The sequence below is a fragment of the Pan troglodytes genome, chromosome 15 (assembly GCF_028858775.2).
Source record: "Pan troglodytes isolate AG18354 chromosome 15, NHGRI_mPanTro3-v2.0_pri, whole genome shotgun sequence".
Lineage (NCBI taxonomy): Eukaryota > Metazoa > Chordata > Mammalia > Primates > Hominidae > Pan > Pan troglodytes.
Genome location: NC_072413.2, coordinates 46849026 through 46869450, shown reverse-complemented (window position 1 = coordinate 46869450; position 20425 = coordinate 46849026).

Genomic DNA, 20425 nt, shown 5'->3' with positions numbered 1-20425 from the left:
TTATGATAATTATTTCTTGCCTGGGGACATTTGTTAAGAAAAACATTCAACACTCTCCAACAGAAAGGTCACAGATACACTTTTCTAATTAAATTTTAGGATGAATCAAATACATTCTTTGATTTGTGCTGTTTCTATAGAATTTTGATGATATGATTTGAAGTTGGTTTGTGGCAATTACAAGAATGCTAAAAAAGTCAAAGAGAAAGAGAATAATTGTATAATTAGTATATTTTGATGCAGCTTTTATGGGATGCATTATTAATGAAAACATCCATAAGTAGTTCTTTTTGGAAACTTTGATATATGCAAATATTAAAAATTAATAGTTCTTGGACAAGAAGACCAAAGTGCTCATTAAGCAACCTTTCTAGTTCTTATTTTCTCTTTGTGCCATGTCATTTCATTTCTGTCCATTTTATTCCTTAGAAAGGATAAAATGCTAAATATTAAGATATTTTCCAAAGCAAAGATGAGAATTCAGGGGAAGGGATTCATTTCTATCCTTCAATTTGTTCATCAAATATTTTAAAGAAAGATCAATTTTACATGTAGTTTAAGATAGTTAATAGGGTCATCTTGCTTAATGAAAGAGACAAGGTACAACGTGATGCCCCAAACTATATCCTATGTTAGAATAATAAAAGCCAGAATAAAACATTGTTCAAAGAACAATAATAATCACTATTGTTAAAATAATAGTTAACTTTTACTGGGAATGCCTGTGTCAGACACTATGCATAGATTGAAATATATATTTATCTTAATAATAGCTTTGTGAGCTCCTATTATTATATCTGTTTTATAAATGATCAGACAAGGGTACTGTGTGTGTATGTATGCATGCATATAGGTGCATGCATAGGATCAGGCTATTATTTTGATCACGTCTTTGCATGTCCCCCAGCCTACAGAAAAAATGCAGCTGAGTAAGGTGATGATTCCTACCTCCACTGATTTGGAAAGATTGTTTAACAAACTCTTATGTGAATAATTCAGATTTCAAGATATATGTAAGTGTGATTATTTTATTGGGGTTACACATACACATACATACACACACAAACCTATATGCACTGTAACCCAATTTAGATTCCCTTAGGTGAGAGAAGTAACATAAATGTATTCTGCGTGTTTGGATTTCCCTGTGTATGATATATGATATTATTCTAATCTAATTCAGGTTATTAGAAAACCTTGAAACACCAAAACGTGCTTAATATATTACCGGTTTACCACCAGACACTACTATTTGCTTGCACAATATTCAGATAAAATTTGATATCTTCTAGAGCTAACAATGACATGGCAGCTTTGATTCATGCCATGAAACAGTTCTGATGAAGCACTATCATGAGTTTCTTCCACGACATCTAATAATCAATTTTATAGGCGGGGCTCAAGATAAACCTCCCGATATTCTATTTTACACAAAAGGGAGCTGTATTGAGGTAAGATCGCAAAGTATTTATACAAATAGCAGGTTCTTTAGGATGAGGACTTATTTTAGAAGTCTTTGGAATGCCTTAATGCAGGATAGACCAACCATCTCATCAGTGAGCTTAGATTTAGAAGTGAGACAGATGCAAGTTGAAGTTGACTCCTAGTGAGGAACAAAGAATTTGGGCTATAAATGATCAAATCTCCACGGCTTAGACAATATGTGACTGCAGTGGGAAAAAGGATGGACATACAGTGCAAACAAAAGAAAAAAAGTACAGAAGAAGTCAAGCTTTCGAAAAGTAGAGCTAAATTAGAAATTTTAAGAAGACAAGGATGCAGTAAATTATGTAACAAAAACTGCAATTAAATGTAATTTATAGTGACATAAAACTAGCTTTCCGTTTAGCAAAGACCAGCTGTACAAATATCTCATAAAGCCCAAGGTAGTGCTGATGCTTTGTGATGCATTCTAATTGTCTTCTGAATCCTTCTTTGGGTGCTTTAATTAACCTTTGTAACCTAATCCTCAGCCTAATCCTTAACCATAGCTGAGCTGCTACAGAATTATGGTCCTGTTCAGCAGTGGGTCACCAAATTGAATGATGTGAGTTTGCTAATTCCAGGCTTTTTCTCCTTCCAGAGACTGTGGAGCGAAATGAATCATGAAGAAATTTGGTGATTCTGAAATGTTGCAAATTTTCAGTAACTCTTAGTTCTCTTCTTGAATAATTTCCCTTTCCCCAGATAATGCATATTATTTATAAGTACCTACCAGGAAAGTCAGTCTTAATAAGTTTATTATATATTAATTACAAACTCTTTTTAGAAAGGTTCTAGTGGAATATTTGGAGGCATTTTAGGATGACATGAGACAATGCTGTATGAATGCTCATCCCTACTGTTGGAGCTGTTCAAGCCTTCTTAGCTTTGTCCCTGCTTCATGGCACATGCAGTGCATGAGGAAACAGTCAGAACTAATCAGAGTAAATCACTAATCTCTAGGTGGCATGGGCATTTTGGAGAGCCAAATTCATAAACAATTGGAATAAGACTTTAATTGGAATAAGACTTTAAATTACTTTCAGAGGATAATATTACATATATTATAAAAACAGGTAAGAAAACTAGCATATTTATCAATTTCCATTTCATTTTTCCTCCTGAATGTACTTTTGAACATCAGATAGCATTGAAAATTTATTTCCATTATATCTTGGTATTGGTAACTTCATGATAGAAATATGAAAAACCTGGTGATGTATATAATTGATATCCTGTTAAGTAAAAGGAGAGTCATGTGTGTCTGATTTTGGCTAGTACATGCTTAATACATGGCTAGAGTCAACTTCCCAGTTTCTGCCTGTGACTAAACTGTGTCCCACTGCCAGGCCTCATCCTTCATGTTCTTTCCCTGTCTGCCAGCTTGATGTTCACATCCAGTTGAAGGTGTAGAGTTAGGTACAGAGTATCTGTCATTATGGGTTCCAGAATTATTAAGCAGAGCAAAACTCTACTACCTGAAATGACACTGGAGTGTTAATGTGAGTTAGGAATAAATTATTGTATATTAAACTACTGAAGTGAAGTTTTGTAAAGCAGCCAGTGTTACCTTAACTAACATGGAAGGTGATATAAGCATGATAAAGTACAATTAAATTTTAAAATAAACAGGGGAGGAATGTAAGAATATGTTTTTAAAAGTAATGAAAACATTAAGAAATAAATACATAGAGCAAACAATAATGTTAAATAAAGAATTAATGGCTAGGTGTGGTGGTTCATGCCTGTAATCCCAGCACTTTGGGAGGCCGAGGCGGGTGGGTCACTTGAGGTCAGGAGTTCGAGACTAGCCTGGCCAACATGGCAAAGCCCCGTCTCTACTAAAAATACAAAAATTAGCCCAGCATGGTGGCACGTGCCTATAATCCCAGTTACTTGGGAGGCTGAGGAAGGAGAACCGCATGAACCCGGGAGGCAGAGGTTGTAATGACCTGAGATCAGGCCACTGCACTTCAACCTGGGTGACAGGGTAAGACTCCGTTTAAAAAAAAAAAAAACATAAAATAGATGGAGGAAATAAAATGAAGTATATTGCAAATATGAAAGGACTGATGATTTTCAATAAAAGGCAGGCTGCTATATAGCATTGAAACAAAACCTAGCTGTATGCTATTTACAATAAATCAAGTACAAAAATTTTGAAGAAAGATTAACAATAAAGAAGCCCTGACAGACACACAGTAGTGGAAGCAGGGGTGGCAGTATTAATGACAAGATTAAATTTAAGATTAAGAGCAGTAAACAAGATGAAAAAGAACAATGAATGACACCAAAAAACATTTTATTTTGTTGTATTTTTTTGACAGAGTCTTGCTCTGTTGTCCAGGCTGGAGTGCAATGGCACGATCTGGGCTCACTGCAACGTCTGCCTCCCGGGTTCAAGCAATTCTCCTGCCTCAGCCTCCCAAGTAGCTGGGATTACAGGCATCTGCTACCATGCCCAGCTAATTTTTTGTATTTTTAGTAGAAACGGGCTTTCAGTATGTTGGCTTGGCTGGTTTCAAACTCCTGACATTAGGTGATCCACCCGCCTCGGCCTCCCAAAGTGCTGGGATTACAGGCATGAGTCACCATGCCTGGCCCCAAAAAACATATTTTAAAACAAGATGCAATAGTAATAAATTAGCATGAAATGTACTTGGCTATGAAGAAAACCTTTCCATTTTTTTTAAATGGGCAATTTTACCATTTTATTCTCTACTCATAAGTCAGTATAATTGAAATAATTAATTATAAATTGATCGAAATACTTTAACTACTTAAAGTTAGAAAACACAGGCCTAAATAACCCTTGTAGCAATGAGAAAACTCAAAAAAGAAACTGTGAACCATGCAAAAAACAATAAAAAGGAAACTACTTCATGTATGTGGAATCTAGAGAAAGCTGAATGCAAAGGGTACTCTGTAGCCAAAAGGCTTATTAAAGAAGAGAGAAAACAAATAGAGAAATCAATGACTCATCTTAAGAATTAAAAATAAGAAATGCACTGACTAGGAATTGAAATCATATTATGTAAATTCCATGACTATAGAGATTTAGTCCATTTCTTTAGATTTGTAATCTCAGCTCTTAGAATAGTGCTCAGTTTATAAGAGGCCTTTAGGAAACACGTGTTGAACAAGTAAACTATAGGAATCTCAATAATAAATACAGCTGCAATTCACTGAGCATTTACCATGGACTAGTCACTGTGCTTAACATGAATTACTTCATTCACTCAGCAATCCTATAAAGGTATCACATTTTTATATGTGAGAAAATGGAAGTTTAAAGAGATTAAATGAAAATTGCCTATTCCAGGCAAGCTAGCAAGTGTCAGGGCTGGGATTGGAACCCATGGGAACTCAAGTATGTTTTACTTTAAAAAAATCATAAACAAAATAACTGTTTTACTTAGAAATAACAGAACTTGAATAACCTTGCAAAGAGAGAATTACATTTTTCTTACAACTGGGGAAAATCAAATTTTAACATGTCCAGCCACATGCAATTATGAAGCTACAAAAGTCCAGGTGTCTCGTCAAGACAGGTTGAGCTTAGCTATATGCTGAATTATTATACAATCCCTCTGTGAGGAGCAGTGGGTTAATTAACAAACTCATTCGGTAGACTATATTAGTTTCCTGTGGCTGCTATAACAAACTTGCTGCAAACTCGTGGCTTAAAACAACAGAGATGTATTCTCACAGTTCTGAATGCCAGAAGTTGGAAATCATATTTGGCAGGGGTTCTTTCAGTCCAAAGGCTCTAGGGGAGACTCCATTTCCACGTTGCCTTCCCCTGTTCCTTTGTGTGTGTGTGTGTGTGTGTGTATTAGCTCCTTTTGTTTCTCTGTTTTTTTAATTTTAATTTTTATTTATCTTTTTAAATTTTGAGACGGAGTTTCGTTCTTGTTGCCCAGGCTGGAGTTCAATGGCATGATCGTGGCTCACTGCAACCTCCACCACCTGGGTTCAAGCGATGCTCCTGTCTCAGCCTCCTGAGTAGCTGGGACTACAGGCACCAGCCACCATGCCCAGCTAATTTTTTGTATTTTTAGTAGAGACGGGTTTTCACCATGTTGGCCAGGCTGGTCTTGAACTCCTGACCTCAGGTGATCCACCCGCCTCGGCCTCCCAAAGTGCTGGGATTACAGGCATGAGCCACAGTGCCCAGACTGCTTCTCTTTTGTTAAAAGATTTGTTTCGGCATTTAGGGCCACCCTGGATAACCCAAGGCAATCTCCTCATCTCAAGATCTTTAACTTAATTACATTGGCAAAGACCCTTTATCCAAATAAGGCAACATTTACAGGTTCTAGGGACTAGAATCTGATATTTTTGGTTGACTATTATTCAATTTACTGCGAGACCTACCAGGAGAGAGCTACAGGCTTTGTGGAGGAAGCAGGAGCATATCAATTTGAATAGTGCAGATAAAACCTGAGAAAATAGGGGAATCATTTGGACTCAGGTTTGTATAGGATTTTTGATAGAAAAGTTGAGCAAGGATCTGGTGTTAGCAATGGCTAAAATAAATTTTGGGACAATAAGGAGGTCTTTCGGGTAGAATCTGGTAAGTATTACTTAGGAAAGTCAATATTCATATATTGTTAAATGATTATTATCAAATAATTATTTTTTTAAAACTGGCTATGCATAAATTGCCAAATGCAGGGCTTCATTCTCCAATAAAAACTCCATTCTCTGGCAGATGTGAAAGTAGCAGTTCAGAAATTCCAAATGTTCCTCCATACGCACATTGAGAAAGCCATTTGTCTCTCTGTATTAGAACTCAAAACATGTATTATTAACAAGGGGTCTTCTAAGATCCCCAAGAGTGGAATGTGATCCAAAGTTACAAAATACCTTTAGGAAAATTGAAATAACATCTAGGGATTTGAGAACTAGAGCGTCTGTTCTTGAAAGATTATCAATCTTCACTGATGCTGCTTTATTCTAAATATAAATCCTCATTTACCCAAGTTCTTTGCTCAATGATTTCAGCTCAGTCCTATGTGTCACAGCAGCTGAGCACTTGGGGCTTAGGGTGACTTGGGTAACTTTATTTTTGCAGAAGGTGTATTTACTCTGCTGGGGGATATCATCATTTTTCTTCATTCTCCCTGACATTTTGTCCATTATATTCTGAGTTTGCCTATAGGATAGAAATAAATAGCTCAGTCTTCTTTAAAAGCAAAGTACGAATTGAATAAATTTAGAAGCTGCTTGGTGCTCCAGATGCTGATCGAAGAGTGTCTTGCTTCAACTTATTCAGTCTCCCTTTATTCCTAAAGGAGACTGTCTATTTATTTTGGTTTATGGAAAGAGCTCTTGGCATCATGGATAGAGCCAGCATAATTATGAGTAATAGTTGGGCATAACTAAAGCCGAGTAAAGACAGTATTGAAAATCTGATTTAAAATTTCTGTTTTATAAGGTAAAAACAAAAGCCCTATATCAGGAAAATTATATTTGTAACTGAGCACTTTAATGTTTAAAAAACCTACTCTTGTAGGTGCATTTCTGAGTGTAGTCTCAGTGTAGAGAGGTCTTCAGCATTTTCCTGTTTTGCTTCACGGGGGAATCATAATTCTCAGGAAAATGGTTCTCAGCCACCAGTCAAGATGGAGGGTTATTTCACAGCAGCAATTTCACAGGGAAAACCTTTTGGTCTACAAGGATCAGAGTACTCTTACAGGAAGTGGAATTCAAGAGTACTCTTCAAAGCACCTTCTAGTCTTTCTTATCCCTCCTTAGCTTCTGAAGAATGTTAAGGACCCTGCTGCTTCTTTGAATTTTCCCAAGGTGTGCTTCTGACCTTGAGGCTTGGGTCTCACCTGGGTTCCATCAATCAGGTAGTAAAGAAGTTGATCAGAAAGAGAAAACTAATATCGCAGCTCCCCTCTGACTCTAATTTATGTACTTGGGCATTTCCTGCTGTCCTGGCCTACTACCTAACAGCCATAGGCATGATCTGAAAATTAAAAAAAAAACTAAATAAAATGAATAAAATTAGATAGCTGCAGATTTGGGTGAAAGAAATTTTGGAATATTAACAATACCTCAACATAAACACATTCAATTAGGGTTTTATAAGTCAATTCCAGATTTCCATCTGTGTGGTAGGCCAAATTCTAAAATAGCTCACAAGATTGCTGGCCTCTGGAGTTCACACACCTTCTTCCAGTTAATCAATCAAGCACTCATCTAGGTGCTGCTGTGAATGGGTTTTGAAGATATAATTAAGGTTTACTTTAAGAAAGGGACACCATCTGGGGGAATTTCACTTAATTACACGAGCCCTTTAAATCTGAGCCTGAAGGTCAGAGACAGAGAAGTCATGGAGATTTGAAGCTAGGGAGGGATTTGATGTGAGGGAGATTTTTCACAGATTGCATTGAGGATAGAAGGGTCCATGCAGCCAAGAATGTAGGCAGTGTCTAGGAGTGAGAGCAATTCCTGGCTAACAGCCAGCCAGGAGAAAGGGCCTCAATCCTATAGCACAAGGAACTGAGTTCTGCCAATGACCTCAGTGAGCTTGGCAGCAGATTTTTCTCGAGCCTCCAGGCAAGAAGTCAGCCTTGAAGACACCTTAATTTTAGTCTTCCGACACCTTGAGCAGAGAATTCAACGTCGTCACTTCTGACTCACAGAAGTGTGAACTAATTGGTGTTATTTTAAGCTCCCTAAATTCATGGTAACTTCCTATACAACAATGGATAACAAACACATTTTCTTTTTCTCTGGAGTTGCATGTAAGTTCTAATAGGCTAATGTAGCATTAAGGTGTCAGGAGGGGAGGGAATTCAGAAGATGATACAAGGTACTCAGAGGCAGGCAGTCCAAGTTGCAAACCCACTGCTGCATCGTCTACTCCCCCATCTCTCTCTGGTCAGTAGGCTTTCCACACTGGCCTCTGTTGTATATTCTCCCTATTTTCCAGTTGTATTGGTTCATGCTGGTATCTGCTACTGTGTTCCTCTGTCCTCACCACCTCCCTCTTTAGGATGATCCCTTGGGCACCTTCTCTGTGAGGCTGCCTTCAGGAGCGAATTCCTGGAATCCTTATGCAGGCATTTCCAAACCATTGTTCCTCATCATTCTGGACGTAGAATTTTTCTATAAGGATGGAAAAATTCCCAGAGCTTTCTTGGGGAAAAAAATTGTTCTCTGTGCTCTCAAAACCCCAGACTTCTTTGGGGTTCTCTCGTTTTTAGCTCTACATTTCTCTAACCTACTATACTAGATGTTTGAGTTAGGAGAGGGGCAGGGTATAGATTTCCTCCTTTAGAGATTGACATCAACACCTAGTTTTGTGGCTTTCCTCCTCAACACTTTGCAGGAAAACTTTATATCCCTTGAAAAGAAACATATGTGTATAACAATCATATGGTTAGGCTCTGTGTCCCCACCAAAATCTCATCTTGAATTATAATCCTCACAATTCCCATTTGTCAAGAAAGAGACCAGGTGGAGGTAATTGAATCATGGGGGTGGTTTCGCTCATGCTGTTCTCGTGATAGTGAGTGAATTCTCATGAGATCTGATGGTTTTATAAGGGGCTCCTTCCCCTTCACTTAGCACTTCTTCTTGCTGCCTTGTGAAGAAAGTATCCTGCTTTCTCTTTCTGCCATGATTGTAAGTTTCCTGAGGCCTCCCCAGTCATGCTGAACTGTGAGCCAATTAAGCCTCTTTCCTTTATAAATTATCCAGTCTCAGGCAGTTCTTTATAGCAGTATGAAAACGGACTAATAAAACAAGTATTCTTTTAGTTATATTTGGCTCATACCTAGGCTTTGGCATATTAAATTGAGACCCAATTATTTGACTCTTCATCTCTGGTTTTGCTGTGACAACTCTACTAAGGTAATGAGTGCTGCATAAGGGTGATGGGATATAGAAGAACTATAGGGAAGAGAGAAACAAATCAACTAATGCTTCAGATATTTCCTCACCACCCACAAGTTTTTAGAGTAACTTAAGGTGGAGCTATTTAAAGAGGACTTGATTGTCTAGTTCTCAATTAAAATTAAGAATAATGACTGAGGAACCAGAAGTATTCTCTCTGGAATAGGGCATCTAAAATAAAATTGTTTTAGAAAGGTAAAGAATGAGTTTAATTAGCATGCTGTTACATATTTTTCATATTTGATTAATATTTTCAAATATGTAATTTGAAAATAAAATATTTTAAGATTTTTTCAGATAGCAATCCAACATTTAATTTTTGAAAGTACAATTAATAAAAATATAGGTTTGGAAAATTCTGAGGAAATTGGACTGAATGTTCTGATTTTTGGTATATTGGGTTCTATATTTTTGTCTAACCTCAAAGAATATTTTTATTAAATAGTATTGTTTAACAAGGTAATTCAAGGATTTGTAGGACAATAAAATACTAGGACTCTCAGGGGACTTAACAGTAGTTTTAATTTTCAACTCTCAATGACAGACTGTGTATACCTAACAGCCTTGTTTATAAAAGACGTTTATTTATTAAATTCCAGCCTGTGTTGTAAGTCAGTGGGACTTTATGTTTAGGTCGAAGACTTATAATTTATTTATGAAAAAATTATAAAACTAAATGTTTTAGATTTGAATCTTAAAAATTTGTCTTTAGGACAGTAAACTAGTTTAACATATTACTCTGATGAAAAACCTTTTTACATTTCTAATTTGAAAATTTGCTTTATGTTAATGTAATGTTTCCAAGAAAATTGGTGTAGGGAAGGGATCATGATGATACTGCGGTCAGAAACACAGGTGTTTTTAACTATTGCAAAGTTGGTGATTGCTCAGGCTTAAGTGATTTCACAAGTCTGTATTACATACAAAGGACAATTGATAAATGTTATAATTTACTAATTAAAAGTATGATTTCTGTAAATGATAAGGGATAATGTATGTGAGTAGCAAGTATTAGGAATGCCATTTTATTCAAGTTTTGGTCAGTAATAACTGGGGGAAATTCAGGTTAAACGTATCAGATATGCCATTGGAAATGAAGCAGTTGGTTTAGTGTACTGCTACTTACTTGTCTGGGTGTTTTATGCTATTTGGTAGTTATTTAGCAGACATCAGGGTGTACAGGAAGAACATGGGTCTAGAAGTTAGGAAAAATGTATTCATATTCTTAACATTGCAAATACTAGCAACCCAGCCTGTATAGGTTAAACAAACAGTGAAGTACAAGAAGCTTTGCAGACAGTTTCTACTGATGTCAACATTTATTCTCTTTCCATTTCCCTCTCCACTTTATCTCAGCTAACTTTTGATCTCAGAGCAGAATCACTGTCAGGAGAGGAGTAACTTTTAAAGAATTCTCATGGCCTTTCTTGAGCTACAAATCCACCCTTTTACCAATCATTCCACCTGGAGATGGAGTGAGGTGCCCTGACTGGCTGCCTGAGTCACATTGCTCCTGGATGTTGGAGGGACACAGACCCACCTAATTTATAGCTGTATCCAAATAGCATTGAGAGGGGGAGATGAGGTTCCCAAAGAGAAAAATTCTTGATTAATTAAATCTTCTCTGTGTTTTATTACAGTTTTAATTAACTAGAAGTGTGACCTACACCAAATCATTTAAATTGTCTGGCCCTTGGTTTCTTCACTTATAATGTGTTGTGCTGTATGATTTACATTTATCAATTTGTCCATCCATTCATTCTTCAGTCAGTAACTGCTCTCTGCCAGGCATGGTGCTAGTTATTAAGAATTCAAGGATTAAATATGATCAGTTCCTCCCTCTGATGGCGTAATGTGGAGGATAGACATACATTAAATGATGGCAATGGGATCTTATATAGAGTTGTGTGAAATACTAATAGTGACAGTTCTCATTCACTGTCATCTATTATGTGCTAGATTCTCATCTGGATGCTTTATGTATCCTATGGTATTTGTCCCTCCTATTATACAAGGCAATTACTGAAATGTAGTACTTTAAAAATGAGGAAACTGTGCTTAGAAGGATTTAGTAAGCTACTCAGAAACCAATGGTCAGTGGTAGAGGCTCACACTTTTGAATTAATACTGAACTCCAGATTCTCTTGTTATTTTCACTACACTGTAAGCAGAGAAGAAACAACTGCCTCTACGGGCAAGGATCAGGGACACCTTTGTTGCAGAGGTGATGTTACAACTTAGTGGAAAGAAAAGAACTCGCCAAATGGAGAAGAAAAAAGAAAGCACAAAAATTTGTGACTATTTGGGGTACAGTGGTCAAGTGTTCTTTCTTGCAGGGTTGAGTCATAGGCTAAAAGGGAAACAGAGGGAGATACTGCTAAGAGTTGGCTACAGACATGTGAAAGGCTTTGGATGAAGGACATTTGGACTGGACTTGTAGGTAGTAGACATTCTATGGAGGGGTTAAAGACAGGACTTTGAAGAATATTTTGATTTAGAAATATTACCTGAGGTTCTTTAGGTGCTAATATTTTATAATCTGGTGTCACATGCAGTTATATATTTTTAAGGTAATTTAAAAACAGGAGTGTGAAATATTAGCATGTAGAACAAATAAAGGATTTATTACTCATAATTTTTAAGTTTTAAATTCCATCTTGTCTTTCATATGAGTTAACATGTTTTTCTTTTTTTCCCCCACACTAATTCTCTTCTTGGATAGAGTTCCTAAGCACACAAATGCAGAAATTTGGATTTCACATTGTTACCTGGACACCATGATTCTTATTTTGCGTAAATTAAAAACTTAGAAAGCTCTTGCTTGTTTGTGGTTATGTCTACAAATGAGCATTTCAATTCAGTGCCATTTTGATACAGAGTATCTTTGTGTTCATCAGTAAATAGAATGATTGAAGCATCTTGGAGATCATCTTCTCCATGGGAAAAGATGACATGAGCCAAGAATGAACAGAAGCTGTGCTTATCCTATAGACTGTAATTACATTGGGCTTATTTATTTTTACAATGTGTACTATGGTAAATTAAACGAAATGGGCAAATCAACTTACTGTATACTAACAAAGCTGCTAAATTATTTTGAGTCATTTTTGTTTGGGATTTAATTATGTTTTCATGTTAAACCATTAATTTAAAAATTCCTCCTAGTACTTATGATGATGTCTCATTGTTATTTTAATAATTTCTTTGAATGAATCACATGAAAATTGTACTTGCATTATTATGGCTTTTCTTTTTGTGATTCTTTTTAAAGATTTCAACTTTTATTTTAGATTCAAGAGCACATGGGTAGGTTTATTACTTGGGTATATTGCGTGATACTGAGATTTCAGGTATGATTGATCCCATAACTCAGGTACTAAGCATAGTACCCGAAAGTTAGTTGTCCCCTAACCCTTGTCCCCTTCTCTCCCTCTGCCCTCCAGTGGTCCCCAGTGTCCTATTATTGCCATCTTTTTGTCCATGAGCACTCATTGTTTAACTCCTACTATAAGTGAGAACATGTGGTATTTAGTTTTCTGCTCCTGTGTTAACTCACTTAGAATAATGGCTTCCAGCAACATCCATGTTGCTGCAAAGATGATTTCATTCTTTTTTATGGCTGCATAGTATTCCATGAATGCATATATACCACATTCTCTCTATACAATCCGCTGTTGATGGGCACCTAGGTTGATTCTGTGTCTTTGCTATTGTAAATAGTGCTGTGATGAACATAAGCATGTGGGTGTCTTTTTGATAGAATGATTTATTTTCTTTTGGATATATACCGAGTAATGGGATTGCCTGGTCTAATGGTAGTTCTGTTTTAAGTTCTTTGAGAAATATCCAAACTGCTTTCCACAGTGGCTAAACTAATTTACATTCCCACTATAGTTATAAGTGTTCCTTTTTCTCTGTAGCCTCACCAGCATCTGTTGTTTTCTGACTCTTTAATAATAGTCATTCCGACTGGTGCGAGATGGCATCTCGTTGTGGTTTTGATTTGCATTTTTCTAATGATTAGTGATGATGAGGATTTTTTCATGTTTGTTTGCTGCTTGCATGTCCTTTTATGAGAAGCATCTGTTCATGTATTTTACCTGTTTCTTAATGGGGTTGTTTTTTGCTTGTTCAATAGTTTGTTCCTAACAGATTCTGGATATTAGGCCTTTGTTGAATGCATAGTTTGTGAATATTTTCTCCCATTCTGTAAGTTGTCTGTTTACTCTGTTGATAGTTTTTTTGCTGTGCAGAAGCCCTTTAGTTTAATTAGGTCCCACTTGTAAAGTTTTGTTTTTTGCTGCAATTGCTTTTGAGGACTTAGTCATAAATTCTCGCTCAAGGCCGATGTCCAGAATGGTGTTTCCTAGGTTTTCTTCTCAGATTCGTATAGTCTGAGGTCTTATACTTAAATCTTTAATCTATATTGAGTTAGTTTTGTATATGGTAAAAAGTTGAAGTCCAGTTTTATTCTTCTGCCTATGGCTAGTCAATTATCCCAGCACCATTTATTGAATAGGGAGTCCTTTCTCTATTGTTTGTTTTTGTCAGCTTTCACGATTAGATGGCTCTAGGTGTGCAGCTTTATTTCTGAGTTTTCTGTTCTGTTCCATTGATCTATGTGTCTGTTTTTGTACCAGTACCATGCTGTTTTGGTTACTGTAGCCCTATTATACACTTTGAAGTCAAGTGATGTGATGCCTCTGGCTGTGTTCTTTTTGCTTAGGATTGCTTTGGCTATTTGGGCTCTTTCTTAGTTTCACATGATTTCTAGAATTTTTTTTCTAGTTCTGTGAAAAATGGTGTTGGCAGCTTGATAGAAATAGTGTTGAACCTGTTGTTGCTTTGGGCAGTTATTATGACTTTTTTTGAGATGATATTAACCCTCTGGCCTAGTGCTAAAAATGCCTTGCCACTTTAATAGATTAGACAGTGTCTTGATATATTTAATAAAGAATCGTCCTGCAGAATCCTAATATTGCATGAAAGTAAAACCTCATACACTTCCAAAAAGCAAAAGTATAACACAAGTCTATTGTATCTTTATCTATTTTTATGACAGAAGGTATAGTGTCTACTGATATTTTCATTTTATTTTATTTATTTTATTTTATTTTTTTGAGACAGAGTCTCACTCTGTTGCCAGGCTGGAGTGCAGTGGCACGATCTCAGCTCACTGCAACCTCCAACTCCCTGGTTCAAGCGATTCTTCTGCCTCAGACTCCTGAGTAGCTGGGATTACAGGCATGCACCACCATGTCCAGCTAATTTTTGTATTTTTAATAGAGACGGGGTTTCACCACGTTGGCCAGAATGGTCTCAATCTCCTGACCTAGTGATCTGCCTGCCTCAGCCTCACAAAGTGCTGGGATTACAGATGTGAGCCACCACACCCGGCCTATTTTCACTTTAAATGGAAGTTTAACTACATTTAAATAACCACACTCATCAAACTTCCCTTTCTTGATTTTTTTTTCCTGGACTCTCATTTTCAGATACAGAGGCTGGGAGCCAATTCTGGTATTACAAATGTATTACAAGTCATATTATGTAAATGCATTCAGAGTTTAGTTGATATGTTTAGCCCATGAAATGGCCCAATCGTATTCATTTCAAAAAGAAAAATGCCCTTCTTTCCCTCCCCCTACCCTTCTCCTCCTTATTCTCCCCCTTCCTCCAAATTATTGGAATAGGTTTAGCATATATTTGCCCTCATGTCAATAAACCTTACACTCACATTGGGATTTTTTCTTTCAATTTTTCTATCAATGTACACTGAAAACCAATTCCCACCTAGTGTGGCTCCCAATTTCATTGCATGATTTGTTGTTTGATTTTATTAGATTTACAAATGTGTTCCTGATTTTCATGCAATTATATTGGCTTTGTAATTCACTGGTGCTCAATGGACACATTACTATTTCTCATTGTTGGCTGAAGAAGAGTTTTCACTCTACAATTATGCTTTTTTCATCTTTGCTGGTGTAGGAGTTCAAGTAAGGTGATGGATTATACAGGCTTTGCTTTATTTGTTATCATATAATGTCCTTGCTGACACAAGGCAAGTTTATGCATTTAATAATAAAATTCTCCATTCATTGTCTAAATAGGCTAGGAAAAAATAATCTTTAAAAAATAGTATTGATAAGAGAAAGTCTGAATATGTGGAAATTATTTTTACTTGAGGACATGTTGGGTAAAATTGAGTGAAGAAAATGAATTAAGAAAAACTGGTCTGGAACCTGCTTAAAAACTAGGTGTCATTATTGCATTTTCCCAAGTTAATGCTCATTCAAGGATAAATATGACTCTAAAGAGACTCATGAAAAGGCAGTACACATTTTCATTCCTGTTGGTAAAAGTTTGTCAAACTCCAGAAGACTACCTGAAAGGTTCTCAGAATGAATTTTGCAAGATAATTTCCATTTTATTCTGGCAGGTAAAGGGAACTGTCCATCCTAGAAAAGATGATGACATTATGGAATATTGTTTGCTTAATGAAGTAGAAATATTTCAATAAATGTTTCAAATATTTTTATTATTAAACTGCACATATTTAAAGGGTACAATTTTTAAAATGTTAAATATATAATTCCTGTATCAGTTATGATTTGTGAAATATTTTCTCTTGTGGCTTGTCTTTTCCTTTTAACAATGTCTTTCAAAGAGAACATAATTTCGATGAAGTCTAATTTATCAATTTTTCTCTTATGGCTTACACTTTTGGTGTTGTATCTAAGAATTCTTAGCTTAGGCCAAGGCAAGGTTACAAAGTGGTTTTTCCTATATTTTCTTACATATTTTAAAAAGTAATTGTTGGCTCTACATTTTCATGCATAATTCATTTCAAGGGCATTTTTATAAGGTGTGAGGTATAAATTTTTTTTTTGCATATGGATGTCCGATTTTTCCGTAAGTATTTGTTGAATAAACTGCCTTTTCTCTACTGATTTGTCTTTACAACTTTATTGAAAATCAGTTGTTCATATAGATGTATTTCTGGACTCTTCAGTTTCATTGTTGTTTTTCCGTCTTTACAAGAAAACTGCACTGTCTTGACTGCCTCAGGTTTATTAGAACCCTTGAAATCAGGTAGTGTTAGTCCTCTAACTTCGCACTTCTTTCCCAAGTTGTTTTACTATTCTAGGTCCTTTGCAGTTCCATGTAGGTTTTAGAATCAGTTTGTCAATTTCTACCAAAAAGCCCACTGAGATTTGGATTGAGATTGTATTAAACCTATAGATCGATTTGAGAGAATTGTTATCTTAACTATATTGAGTCCTCTGACTCACAAACATGGTGTATCTATTTTTTAGTCTTTTAAATTCTCTGTTCTATTTGTTAGTATTTAGATCTTTCTTACACATATTTTGTCTGTATTTTTACCTATGCCATGTTTTTGTGATTATTGTAAATGGTATTTTAAAATAAAATTTTAATTTCCAACTGTTTGTTGCTAATATATAGAAGTGAAATTAATTTTTGCATATTAATTTTCTATCCTGCATCCTTGCCAATACCTTTTAAAAGTAGATTACTTTGAGTTTTCTGTGTATTTCAACACTTTTATATGAATAGTTTCATCTGTTGATATGCTTGATGTTTAGGGGCCGTGAACCCTTAGTTGCTTTGTCCAAGGTTGCCTGTGAAGAATTTAACAATTTTATAACAATTAACGTTTAGATCTCTAACAAAAGAAGCATGGTTTTAAAGAATTATGGCTGGAACCCAAATGTAGTTAGGAATTTAAAAGATCATATTTGGCCAGAAACCACTACTAACTTGAAATTTAAAACAGTTTTCTATATATTGTTAATGTTCAATAAATATTAATTATTAGTACAGTTAAGTGGGTTAAAACTCTTCTTCCCAATATTGATTTACCTTCATAAAACATTTATCTTGTAAAGAAATAGAATAATGCATTGAGAGAACCACGATGTCTCTTTCTTAGATCATTATTTTCTGTTCTTTGTCCTTTGGAATTTTATAAAAGGCTTTAATTAGGATTAGCAACAGTATTCTGCCTTTATCAAAGTGCATTTAATAAAGGTTTTTGGGTTATCTTCTCCTGAATAATTTCAAGTTTTAAAACTTTATCTTTTAGGATGTTTACAGAGGACTAATCACAGCTAATAAATCATTTTCAGAAGAAATCTGTTAAAAGACAGATTTATATTGAAAGCATTCTTTTGCCTTGCCTACTTAAAGGCATAGGAAGGCAAAATAGCTAACTCTAACTCGCATAGACATTTTCAGGTAAATAGTTTTGGCCTCTTTTAGGGAACCAACTTTATAATAGAAAAGCTTTTTATTTCAATTATTAGGCAACTAGATAAGGATTTCTTTTGAGAACACATTCTTATCCCATAAGTCTGGATTAGACAGCTGTCCCGGGTATAGGAAAGTTCTGTTTTTCTCTTATTATGGTGCAGCTCATTCTGGTTGGCACTGCCTGTTCACATGTTGGTAATTTCTCTGGACTGTCAACTCTGTGTGATCAAAGGCCTCACCTCTCCTTCTTGTTGACTAGCACAGTCTAGAAGACAGAAGACATTTGAAAATGCTACTAAATCATGCTTTCAACATGATTGCATAAATAATTAGGTTCTATGGACAGTGTCAAATCAGTAAGTCATTTAGAATTGTAGTGACCTAATTTTTATGCATATAAATATTACATAAGCAAATTGTAGTATTAGTGGGTAAACCAAATAGAATCATTTTTTTTTAAAAAACTTAAGATCATTTTTTTCTGTCCAGGACATTAAATATATTCAACATGTGATACTAATTCTCAAAACAGAATGTCAGTTAGGAGTGCTTTGTTCTCCTAAATCACCATATTTTTTCCAATCATACCTTACTACAAAGCATGCAAATATCAATCATAAATGCATCTTCAAAAGGGAAGTAGATAAATTTGCAACTAGCTGTATTTATTTGTATTTCAACTTAAGAATAATAAAAATGAAGTTTGAAACTATTATAGTGTGGTTTATTCTTATTTGTAGATGTTGTTTATTCATGCCACCCTTCTCCCTTATTACAGAGCTCAAAGTAATGAGGAACAAAGAGTAAATTCCTTCTCCTTGGATTATCTAATATTTAGTCCATCTAATTCTGCTTCAATTATTAATGACTTCTAAACTTTCCAAAGTAAATTGTTTACCCTTTAGAAAAACTTTTTACAGTTTTTGAAAAAAAAGGAGAAAACTCTTCATTTGTATTACACAAGGTCATATATAACTCTAAATCTTAAGCAGGATGCGTACATTTGAATATTTGAATTTATTTGATCCTGAGTTGTCAAAGTAGCAATATTATAAATCACAAAGGCTTGTGACAAAACAGTCTACCAGAAAATTTAGGGTTATCACTTGAGGTTAAGTTCCATATTGTAGAGCAGTGTGGGGGAAAGGGCTTAAAGAGAGATTGTATAGATATTTGTATGTATGTTTTAGTTTGCGTTTCTTCAAAGCAGAACCTGAGACAAGGATTTTGGCACAGAGAGATTATTTAGAAAGTGACTCAAGAAGCAGGAGCTAGAGAGCAGAAAAGTTAAGACAAGGATGCAGAGAAAGCCTATGTGCAGGTGTGTTATCAAAGTTGCTACAGTAAGTAATAAGCATGTGATTCCACTGGAACCTCTGAAGTACACAGAATGCCTCTCAGAATTGGTCAGTTGAAGGACAGGAGACAAAGCATTTATCTCCAGTGTTCTCTCTCTACTGGCTGAAGATTGCCTCAGGGGTCCTGACCACGCCCATACCGCCAAGCAGCACTTGTGGGCAGATGAACAGGCTCCTAAGAAATCAGTGACACTGAAAGCAGAGTGATACACAGCTTAAACTTCAGATTGGATGCCGATGGTGTGATGTGAGACTGAGCTCAAATAGAACTCTCCACTAGCACTACAGCTAAAATAATAAGTGGAGTGATGTGAAGCACATAGCAGTACCTGCTGTAAAATGAGATTATTACTTTAGGCAACTGTAAGTTCTAACAGAAAGAATTGATAGAGATAAGGTAGGATAGATGACAGGATGGAAGCAGAAACTAGATTTGCAGTTTTCAAGAAATAAATAAATGCTAAATCACTTCAAAGACGACCTTACCTTGTTTTTGTGGAATTTCTCTTTTCAGATTGAACAGATCACCACAGTTGGAATGGCTTACAGTGTGCCCATGAGACTACTTAGTTTACATTAGAAAAATAGAAATTGACTCTAAAAAGTATGTTGAAATAAAAGAGAACATGTACTCTAATGGGGGGAAAAAGGGAAAGGACACATACTAGAGAAGCTGAAGAAGAGTTTAAAGAGAACAGAAAAACAGAAGAAATTGAAAAGTAGGATTGGAGCGCTAAGGAAAGAAATTGAAGTTAATAAAGCCATTATAAAAATGAAACCATATTAGAAGCAAAAGAGTATATGTGATGAAAAATGAGCCAGTGATAATTTATAATGCTAATAAATGCTAATGTTTACTTACTACTTACCAGAAACTCTGCTGAATGCCTTACTCCTACAGGCTTATTGAAATATTGGAAGACTTGCATTTTAGCTGTTACTATTATCCACATTTTACAGACGAGAAAACCGAGGCACAGACATTATGCCTATGCTACATCTTTGTTAGGAGTCCAGGTGGTAAAAAATTATGTATCTCTAAAGTTCTTTCAGTTCTGTACCCTCACTGCTAGACAATGTGGAACCAAGAATATGCATGAGGAAATTACATAGACAAGATAAGGAAAGCAAATAGCTATAACGACCAGAGAATGGGGATATAAAATTTGTATGATTTTTATATCTGAATTAGAGATTGGATTAAATACAGAAAAGCAATAAAATTTTCTCTATATAAAAGAACTGAATTTACAAATCTAAGATGAATACTATGTTCCAGGAAAAGTAGCATGAACAACCCTGAGGGGCAGTATTGTATAGATATTAATATTCAAGATTAAATAAAAAATATTATGGTCATCCATCATAAAAAGCAGTTACCTTTAGGAGGGAAAAAGGCT